Here is a 9,821-nt window from a genome sequence, read left to right as displayed (position 1 = left end):
GCCCAGTTTCCACAGGCCACTCTTGTTCTTTCCCTCTCTCTCTTTTTAAATTTGCTCCCTTGGGGTCTTTGGTTCGAGTATGTATCCCTTTATTAAATATTTACCTCCTTTGTTTTCTCTGTTCTCTATTTTCTGGGCTGCTTCTACATCAAATGCTAAACTTCCTTGCCTGAACCTATGATGTTTCTTATTTCTCGACTTTCGGCCCTTTTATCCCTTTTATCCCTTTTATTCCTGGGAGATTTGGTCTCCCAACTCTTAAAATGTAAAAATTTTGCTATTTTAAAATTCTGAAATATTGTCCCATTCTTCAGTGAACCTCTTCTGAACACCCTATTTCTATTTTGTGAGTGTTGTATCTTTCCCTCACATCTCCGAGCATTATGGGGGTGATTTCCCATGCTCTGCATGAGGTCTGCATGCTCCACGTTCCGAGTGTCTGTCATCTGTTGCCTTTGGTATCTGCCCTCTTGTCGTTAATTTTCCTCAAGGCCTGGTGATGTTTTCTTCTTTCATACTGAGGAGGAAGTTGCCGAGAACATTTGGGTGTTTTTTGTTCATTGTAGGGTAGAACAACCAATGGTTCCCAGCAGGTGGGCTGCTGTTTCCTTGGATGTAATGGGCTGAACTTTGTCTCTCCCTAAATTCATTTGTTGAAATCTTAACCCCCAACACTGAGGTCATTAGGATGAGTCCTAATCCAATCTGACCAGTGTCCAGATAAGGAGAAGAGTTTAGGACACAGAGGCCCACAGAGGGAAGACCATGTGAAGGTATAGGGAGAAGATGACCATCTAAAACCCTAGGAGAGAGACTTCAGAAGACACCAGCTGTGCCGGCATCTTGATTTCAGACTTCTAGCCTCCAGGATTGAGAAAATAAATTACCATTGTTGGAGCCAGCCATTCTGTGCTGACTGATACACCAGAGGATGCTCACATGTCAGTATCTGTAGCTCATTCCTCTGGGGCCATTCAGGTTTTCTGGAGATGACACACCCAACCTTCAGCAGGGTTGTAGGCCTGCCTATGTGCATGTGGGAGGTCGTGATGGAGTTCAAGGTCGGGAGCTAGATTTCCATGTGACTTCCTTTTCCTTTGACCCCTCACCTTCCTCTGTGCCTGAAGCTCTGACACTGAAACATCTTGTGAGAAGATGTAGTCAGCTGTCTGGATGGAATACACACAAGGGGTGGAAGGTTGAGGGCAGGGGCATAGTTGTACCTGATATAAAACTGCAGTCATGCTTCATTCTTAACTCTGTCCTCACGTTCTGGAGCCTTCTTTCTGGAGTTCTGGGCACGAACTGGTATCTTTCTCTGCTGTTAGTTGGTCTTCTACTCTGCTGGATCCTCCTGTCTCTTTCAAATTTCAGTTTGTACTGCCTGTCTCTAGTTCAGTCTCTCCTAATTCTTGTCTTTGTAAGTCCATAAATTTCCCCTCTGTGGATAGGAAGGGAATTTATTGGTTCGAGGAAGTGAGTAGTCCAGGAGTGGGGGGCGTCAGCATCCTTATGCAGTGGACAAATGGGATCTAAGACCTATTTCTTTCCATCTCTCCATGCCGCTGCCCCAGGATAAGCTTCATTTTTAACTCTCTGTTTTGAAGCAATTTTAGACTTACTGAAGAGTTGTAAAAATAGCACAGTGAGTTCCCTAATGATGACATCTTATATAACATTGGTATGACTAGCCAAACTAAGAAAGTAACACTGGTACAACACCAAGCTGAATACTAAACTAAATCTGATAACTAAATGGTAGACCTGATTCAGATTTTATCAGATTTTTCAGGTCATGTTATTTATTTCCCAGATCTAATCCAGGATCCTACTTTAGTATTTGTCCAATTTTCTCAGTCTCCTAATCTGTCAACTTCCCCTGTGTTTCACTTTTGAACAGCTCTGTATTTTATAGAATATCTCTTAATTTGGGCTTGTCTGGCATTTTCTTATGATTTGATTGAGGTTTGGGATTTGGGGGAAGGACATCACAGAGGTGATGAGCCCTCCCAGTGCCTCATATCAGGAGGTACCTGGTGTCTGTATGACCAGTGATGGTCATTTGCTCACTTACTAACGTGGTGTCCACCATGTTTCCCCTGTAAAATTCCAGTGGAGGGCAAAGGTTTCTTCTTTTAATTAATACATATTTGGGGGATACTTGGAAGCAATGCAAGTATCCTATTTCTCCTTAAACTTTTGCCAATTATTATTTTTAAAAATATTTATCTGACTGGGCCTGGTCTTAGTTGTGGCACCACGGATCTTTGATCTTTGCTGCAGCATGCGGGATCTTTGATTGCAACATGCAAACTCTTAGTTGTGGCGTGTGGGATCTAGTTCCCTGACCAGGGATTGAACCCAGGCCCCCTGCATTGGGAGTTCAGACTCATAGCCACTGGACCACCAGGGAAGTCCCTTTCCCATTATTTTTAGCACTCAGTGGTGAATATTGCCTGCATTGATGATTACTGTGGTTTCTAAGAGAGATTTTCTTTTTCTCTCATTCCTTCCACACTTCTTAAAAAAATTTTTTTTTATTGCAGTATAGTTGATTTACAATGTCGTGTTAGTTTCAGTTTCAACATTTACAATGTTGTGTACAGCAAGGTGAATCAGTTATGCATATACATACATCCACTCTTGTTAAGATTCTTTTCCCGTTTAGGTCATTCCAGAGTACTGAGTAGAGTTCCCTGTGCTCTACAGTAGGTCCTTATTAGTTATCTGTTTTATATATAGCAGTGTGCATGTGACCATCCCAGTCTCCCATTTATCCCCCTCCTTTCCCTGGTAACCTTAAGTTAGTTTCTTGTATCTTTAAATCTTATTTCTGTTCTATAAATCAGTTCATTTGTATCTTTTTTTTTTTTAAGACACCACATATAAGCAATATTATGTGATTGCCTGTATGTGGAAAAGATACAAATGGACTGTTTTTCCTGCCCTGTGTGACTTACTTCACTAGGTATGGTAATAGTTTAGGTCCAGGCACATAGCTGCAAATCACATTATTTCATTCTTTTTTATGACTGAGTAATATTCCATTGACGATATGTACCATATCTTCTTTATCCATTCCTCTGCCTATGGGCATTTAGGTCGCTTCATGTCCTGGCTGTTATAAATAATGCTGCAAACTTCCACCCTTCTGAACTGGAATTCTTCTGTCAAGAAAACTTATCCCTGCTCCTTCATTTTGTTGCTTATCTCAATGATTTATTTCTATCAGTATGGACTTGATGAATATTTTATTCTTTGGGCTATATTTAAGGCTATGTTTGTTTCTCTTTTAGCTTAGGTTGTTGTAGCATTGGTCATAGCTAGCTCATTCAGGTTGTCTTTTTTCCTTGTGTCCTTTCAATGTGCTTCTTTTTTTTTTAACACTTCCTTACTGATACCACAAGATGCTTCAAGCTTATCTTTTGTAGTCCATAGACTTAAAAACATTTTTACTTCTGTTTTGATAAGGTTTCAGGAGGCAGAGAAGAAGCATGTGTTCACAAAATGTTTGCCTTAAATTTTTTGATTGTAAAGATTTTCTGTTTCTTATGATGTTATGGTTAATTAATTTATATTTACTATTGTCTAAATAAATAATCTGAGTAGACATCTGTTTGAAGCAGTACTTCCAGTCCCTGTCTTTCCAAAATAGTAACACGAATTTCCCCACTCATCCTTATCCTGGTGTACTTGAAACTAACCATACTTCTAACTCCAGCACAGAACCCTGCTTGATTTAAGATATTTGGCACATTTCTTCTTGGTCAGAAACACCAAACCAAAAGAAAACCTTTTCTAGGGCTTCTTGGAAGAAGCTTTCTCTTTCTTCTGTAGAAGCAACCAGAAGAAATGTTCTCTCTTTCCTTGGATGGTGATGTGTTCTCAGATCTGGAACTGCAGCAGCCACTTTACCACCATGAGTTACGAGCTGGGAGCTGCCACGGGGAGCCATCTCCATGTAGAGCCTGAGGGTGAAGCCCACCCAGGAAGGAGAAAGAGACTGAAAGAACCAGCACATTAAAAAAAAATTGATCTGTGTTATTTATAATAGTGAGAAATTAGAAATAATCAGTCCCTCAATAAGGGCATGGCAGATATAACCAATGGTATGTAACCTAATGGAATAAGTGTAATGATTAAATATGCTAATGAAAATTATAATCAAATCAAATGACATAAAATTTGCACATGACATTATGAGAAGTGAAAAAATCTGGTTACAAAATTATATGTATCATTTTTTTAACGCTGCAAATAAAAAACACTGGTTTTGTTTGAACAATTGAATTATGATTTTTCTTCCTTTTTTTCTCTACCTTCCAAACGTAATAACGTAACAAAATTCAAACATTAAAATATAAGGCCTAAAACTCAACAGAGTTGCCAAACTGCCCACTTTTCTTTATTTTGTTAAGGTATTTAATAATATAGAAAAGGTTAGGGACTTCCCTGATGGTCCAGTGGTTAAGAATCTGTGTGCAATGCAGGAGACGTGGGTTCGATCCCTGGTCTGGGAACTAAGATCCCACATGCTATGGAACAACTAAACCCTTGGGCCACAAAGAGAGAACTCGTGTGCCACAGCAGAAGATCCTGCATGCCAAAACAAGGACCCAAGGAGGTCAAATAAATTAAAAATATTTTTAAAAGCTTTAAAAAAATAAATTTGAAACCTTCACATTGAATGGCTGCTGTAGGAGGCTTCACCTGGACTCCGTTCCGTTTGGTCATCCAGCTCATGAACCAGATTATTCCCTTTATCGTTGAAGCCAATTTGCTCATTTTCCTGGCACCTTCATTCCTAACTAGCATAATCTCATTCTCACGGAAATTGTGCTTCACTACCTTAAATGGTCGAGAAGGGCGTGCTGTGGAGATAGGTGTAACCTCCCCTGATCTGCACCTGGGTTGGAGCAGTCACGTCTTCTTTTCCATTTCCAGGTTGGCAAGCGGTTTCTGCTGCGTCGTAATGGCAGTGATGGCTTGGGAACTGCTGTCTTGACGTCTGAGACGTTTGTGGCTGTAAACTCACTGCCCTGGGCCTTCTTGTAGATAGGTAGCGTTCAGTCCGATCTGTAAATAGGACTGCATGTCCGTGTTCACCCACGGAGCTGTTCTGTACCATGTTCTTAGAAATTTCTGCAGACTGTGGCAGCGGATGACACAGCCGACCCTTTGACCAAGCAATGACATCTTAGGAAGTTATCTCAAGGAAACAAGCAGACAGGTGTGTAGTACACAGGGAAAGAATGTGCCTGAGGGTTATTTCAGACTTGTTACTACCCCAGAAAATTGAGTATGGCATAAACGAGCAATAATGGGTAATTGGTTAAGTAAATTATGGCACATTCATGCAATGGCATGCTATGCAGGCATTTAATGGTGATGCTGATGTGTATTTTTTGACATGAAATGTTGTTTATGATGCATTGTTAGGTTAAAAAGTTACATACAGTAAGTATAGTATGATTGCATTTTGTAAAAAATTATAGTAGATAAGAAGTTAGAGATTCTGTTATAGGGTATTTTTGTCCTTTTGATTACTTGTTTATTTTTCTGAATCACATAAATATCACTTATGTGTATTATTAGTAAAACTGGTATATTAATAAAAGTATAATATATTAATTTCTATGTAGTAATACATGTGCGCGCTCAGTCTCTAAGTTGTGTCTGACTCTCTGCGACCCCAAGGACTACAGCCCACCAGGGTCCTCTGTCCATGGGATTTTCCAGGAAAGAATACCAGAGTGGGTTGCTATTTCCTTCTCCAGGGGATCTTCCCAACCCAGGGATCGAACCCATGTCTCTTGTGTCTCCTGCATTGGCAGGTGGATTCTTTACCACTGAGCCACCTGGAAAGCCCATATAGATATAAGTGTGTGTGTGTGTGTGTGTGTGTGTGTGTGTGCACGCGCTCAGATTACTTTGCAATCTAGTAGTATATTAATTAAAAGAAAAATGAGTTATATGACACAAGTGTCCTTCTTTGGAAACTTACATTTCTGAGCAATGAGTTGAGTATGTAAGAGGTAATTAATAAGTGATCATTTAATGAACTGTTGGGCTTCCCTTGTCGCTCAGACAGTAAAGAATCTGCCTGCAATGCAGGAGACACGGGTTCAATCTCTGGGTTGGTAAGATCCCCTGAAAAAGGGAATTGGCTACCCACTCTAGTATTCTTGCCTGAAGAATTCTGTGAACAGAGGAGCCTGGTGGGCTGAAGTCTATGGGGGTCACAAAAAGTCAGACAGAACTGAGCCACTAACACTTTTTAGTGAACTGTTAAAGTCTTAAGTGTCTGTAAGTAGGATAATTTTCCTGCCTCTCACTTGCCCTTCTGGGCAGTTGGCTTGAGCCGCTGGGGGTGGGGAGGCGAGACCTCCTTGGGGAGCAGCAGAGCAAAGGTGAGTATAAAAAGCAATGACCTGGATTCTCACTCGGGAACTTTCATTTCCTGTCTTTGTCATCTAGTCCCCGGTTACACTGGGGCAAGGAAATGGCTTCTCGGCTTCATAGCAGTGCGGTAACAAGAGAGGTAATTTACCTGAAAGAGCCTTACAAAATGTCATTGGAAAGCCTCCGTGCACCTTTCAGATGTTGTTTGGGAAAGAGCTGCAATGTCGGCCGTGTTTGTTCGTTCCTTAGGTTGACTCTGTACCACCCTGTGCTGCCTTCTTATGCAGAGGTCCCCAGCCCTGGGGATCTAATGCCTGTTAATCTGAGGTGGAGCTGATGTAATGATAGTAGAACTCAAGTGCATGATAAATATAATGCTCTTGAATCATCCTGAAACCACTCCCTTCCCCAGTCCATGGAAAAAGTGTCTTCCACGAAACAAGTCACTGGTGCCATAAAGGATGGGAACCATTGTTCTAATGAACGATGATGCATCATTGGAATGGGAGAAGCTGGGGCATCATCATCTTCTCTCTATTTTTTGAGCCCCTCCCCAGATTCCACCTTTCTAGCATTGAGTAGGGAGAATCTGGAGGTTGAGTGGCAGGTTCCTGGGAGAGTTCAGGGGAGAACTCGGTTCTCTTGAGGTCAGTCTATCTGCCTCCCTTGGGCATCCTGTCTGAATACCTGCCTCATCCCTCTCTACTGCTTTGCATGGATATACAATTTGGATGCTTCGGGCTCTTTGTAAGCCATGATTCTGTGCCTTTGGCAAGAGACCCCTGTTATTCTTCCTACCCTCTCTGCTTGATGGCTTCATGTCGTTTGCTCCCACCATTTGATGTGATTTGATGGTGTGCAGCATGAGGTTCCTCCAGCCATTTCTGCCTGTTAAGCAAGCATATATTTCTGGGATTGATGTTTTAATTTAATGAAACACATTCTAATGAGGGTCAGCTGCAGCCATGAATTTTTAATGGATGATTTGCTGAAAAGCACTTCAAATGGTAACATCCTGTGTTTGGCTGAATAAGTCCGAGATCCAGCACGTGGATTGAATGAAACCCAGGGTGAGATTCCACTGGCCTGTCTCCTTAGGTTGTGTGCCACGGTCAGGTCCTTTGCGTCTATGACGGTGGCTCTTGGATGCCTCTTGCCCAGGGCTCCCTTTCATTATAATAAGTAGAGAACGTTTGGGATCCTTCAGCCCAGAGAAGGAGGAAACAGTGGTCCTCAGAGGATCCCAGCTTGGTGTTTGCTCCAGGGACCCACCTTCAGAATATAACAGGGCAGATCATCAGGAGGGCCTTGCTTGGTGTAAATGTGCATGTGTACATGTGTGTACACACACACACGTGTGTGTTGCCGACTCAGGTTGGGGGAAGAGTTCAGAGTCTCAGCGAAGGAACCTGGGGCTGACACAGCTGGTATCCTGCTGAGAAGCCACTCTCCCTTGTATCAGTTTCCTCTAGCTGCTGTAAAAATAATCACACCCTTGTGGCTTAGAACAACAGACGCTTGTTCTCTCATAGTTCTGGAGGCTGGTGTCCAAAGTCACTGGACTGAAAATTAAGGTGTCAGCAGGGCGCAGATACCTCTAGACGCTCCAGGGGAGAGTCTCTTGCTTCTTGCAGTTTCTGTTAGCTTCTGGCATTCCTTGGCCTGGGTCCACCTCTATTCTTCAAAGGCTAGCATCTCCATATCTCTCTCCGCTCTGCCTTCATCTCACCTTCTCACCTCCTGTGTGTGCCTGGTGATTTTCCCCCTGCCTTCTTCATGGAAGGACACATGGGATTGACTTCAGGGTCCACCTGGATAATTCAGGAGAACCTCCCCATCTCAAGATTGTTAACTTGACCACATCGGCAGGGACCCCTTTTCCAAATAGATTGTTTTCATAGGTTACAGGGATTTGGACCTGCTGTTTGGGGGACATCCGTCAATGTGCAACAGTCCTTCTTTCTCCCTGGCAAGGTCATGATTTGATCTTACTTGGCCAGTTCCTCTTCCCAAGTGGCACTCATGGTAAAGAACCCACCTGCTGATGCAGGAGACATAAGAGAGGTGGGTTTGATCCCTGGGTTGGGAAGATCCCCTGGGAGGAGGGCATGGCAACCCACTTAAGTGTTCTTGCCTGGAGAATCCCATGGACATGGGCTACAGTCCATGGGGTAGCAAAGAGTTGGACATGCACACATGGCCAGTTCCTCTACTGAGTTCTATTCCCCTGCATCTTGCTGGTCTGGGAGGTGAGGAGCACATTGACATTAGGCGTCCAAGATTTGTTTTTGTCTTTGACAAAGACAGCAGCACAAGGAAGGTATCCTTTGCTCTTTCTTTTCTGCTTTTCTTTTTTCTGGGTGCTCTGAGGACCTGACTCTTAGAGGTGATGTAGCCTTTATACAGTCCTGGTAGGATGTCTGAGAGAATCGCAGAGCTCAGGCAAGACTGCCCGCCTCCACGTCTCTCTTGCTGAAGCCACTGCTTGTTGAGAGTTGCAGCCAGAAGGCTGTTCACTGACCTGGAATCCACTCGGGAGGTTCCTTCTGCCCTGGCTGACAGGCCAACCTGACCTCAGTGGCCTTGGGGCAGGATCAGGTTACCACGGACCCAGTCTGGATCCCAGAGTCATCTCTTGGAGTATTTTTAGGCTTTCAGTGGCCAGAGCACATTTGAGCAGCAGCTGTTGGCCACATGGTTCGGCCACAGGCTATGCTGTTTCTGAGCTTTGCTGTCTGGTAGCCAGTGGGTCTGAATGATAAAGTCAAGTCAGGGAAATCCACGAGGGGAAGACAAATTTCGGGGCTCTTATGAGTCATTTCTGTTCTTGATGTGGAGGGAAGTCCCCCAGCTATCCCCAGCAGCCCCTGATGTCCAGGCAAACAGAAGGACAGGATGCTCTGACTCTTCAAAGGTTTCTGTATCAATTCAGCAGATGTTAAGTGTGTGCTGGTAGCTGGGCCCTGGTCACAGGTATGGGCTGTCAGAAAGGGTGGGAATCCACCCACATTGTTCATAAAGTTTGGTGTCTGTGACAAGCTGTGCCCAGGGTAGGACCAGTTCCTTTTTAAGTCACCCCACGGTCAGAAAGGAAATAATGGGATGGAGCCAAGAGCAGCATCCTGCATCTCTGATGGTCTCAGACTGACTAAGCCAAATGCCAGCTCACCCTGACTCCCTAACTTTAACCCTTTACAGAGCAGATTTTAGGCATTACGCAGTCCAGACTAAAAACTGTTGAACCAGTGGCTGAGACCTTGGAAGAATGGCCTCAGGGAGTAGGTCCAGTTGAGTAAAGAGACAAGAGAATGGAGTGGGTTTGAACTGGAGAAGAGAAAGCCAAGGCTATATCTTGTATTATTATTGCTGTTTCTGCTCTGTGCCTCTCCCCACCCCCACCAATCTGTTAGCATTGGACA

General features: G+C 43.5%; 1 protein-coding gene across 1 annotated transcript in view; it reads left to right on the top strand.

The window, feature by feature from the left end:
- The window catches only part of WBSCR17 (Williams-Beuren syndrome chromosome region 17), a 431,575-nt gene that overhangs the window by 70,715 nt on the left and 351,039 nt on the right, over nt 1-9,821 (top strand). The window lies entirely within an intron of this gene.

The sequence above is a fragment of the Bison bison genome, unplaced genomic scaffold (genome assembly GCF_000754665.1).
Source record: "Bison bison bison isolate TAMUID 2011002044 unplaced genomic scaffold, Bison_UMD1.0 scf7180017864340, whole genome shotgun sequence".
Lineage (NCBI taxonomy): Eukaryota > Metazoa > Chordata > Mammalia > Artiodactyla > Bovidae > Bison > Bison bison.
Note: the sequence above shows the minus strand (reverse complement) of the source record. Positions and strands in the feature narration are given on the sequence as shown.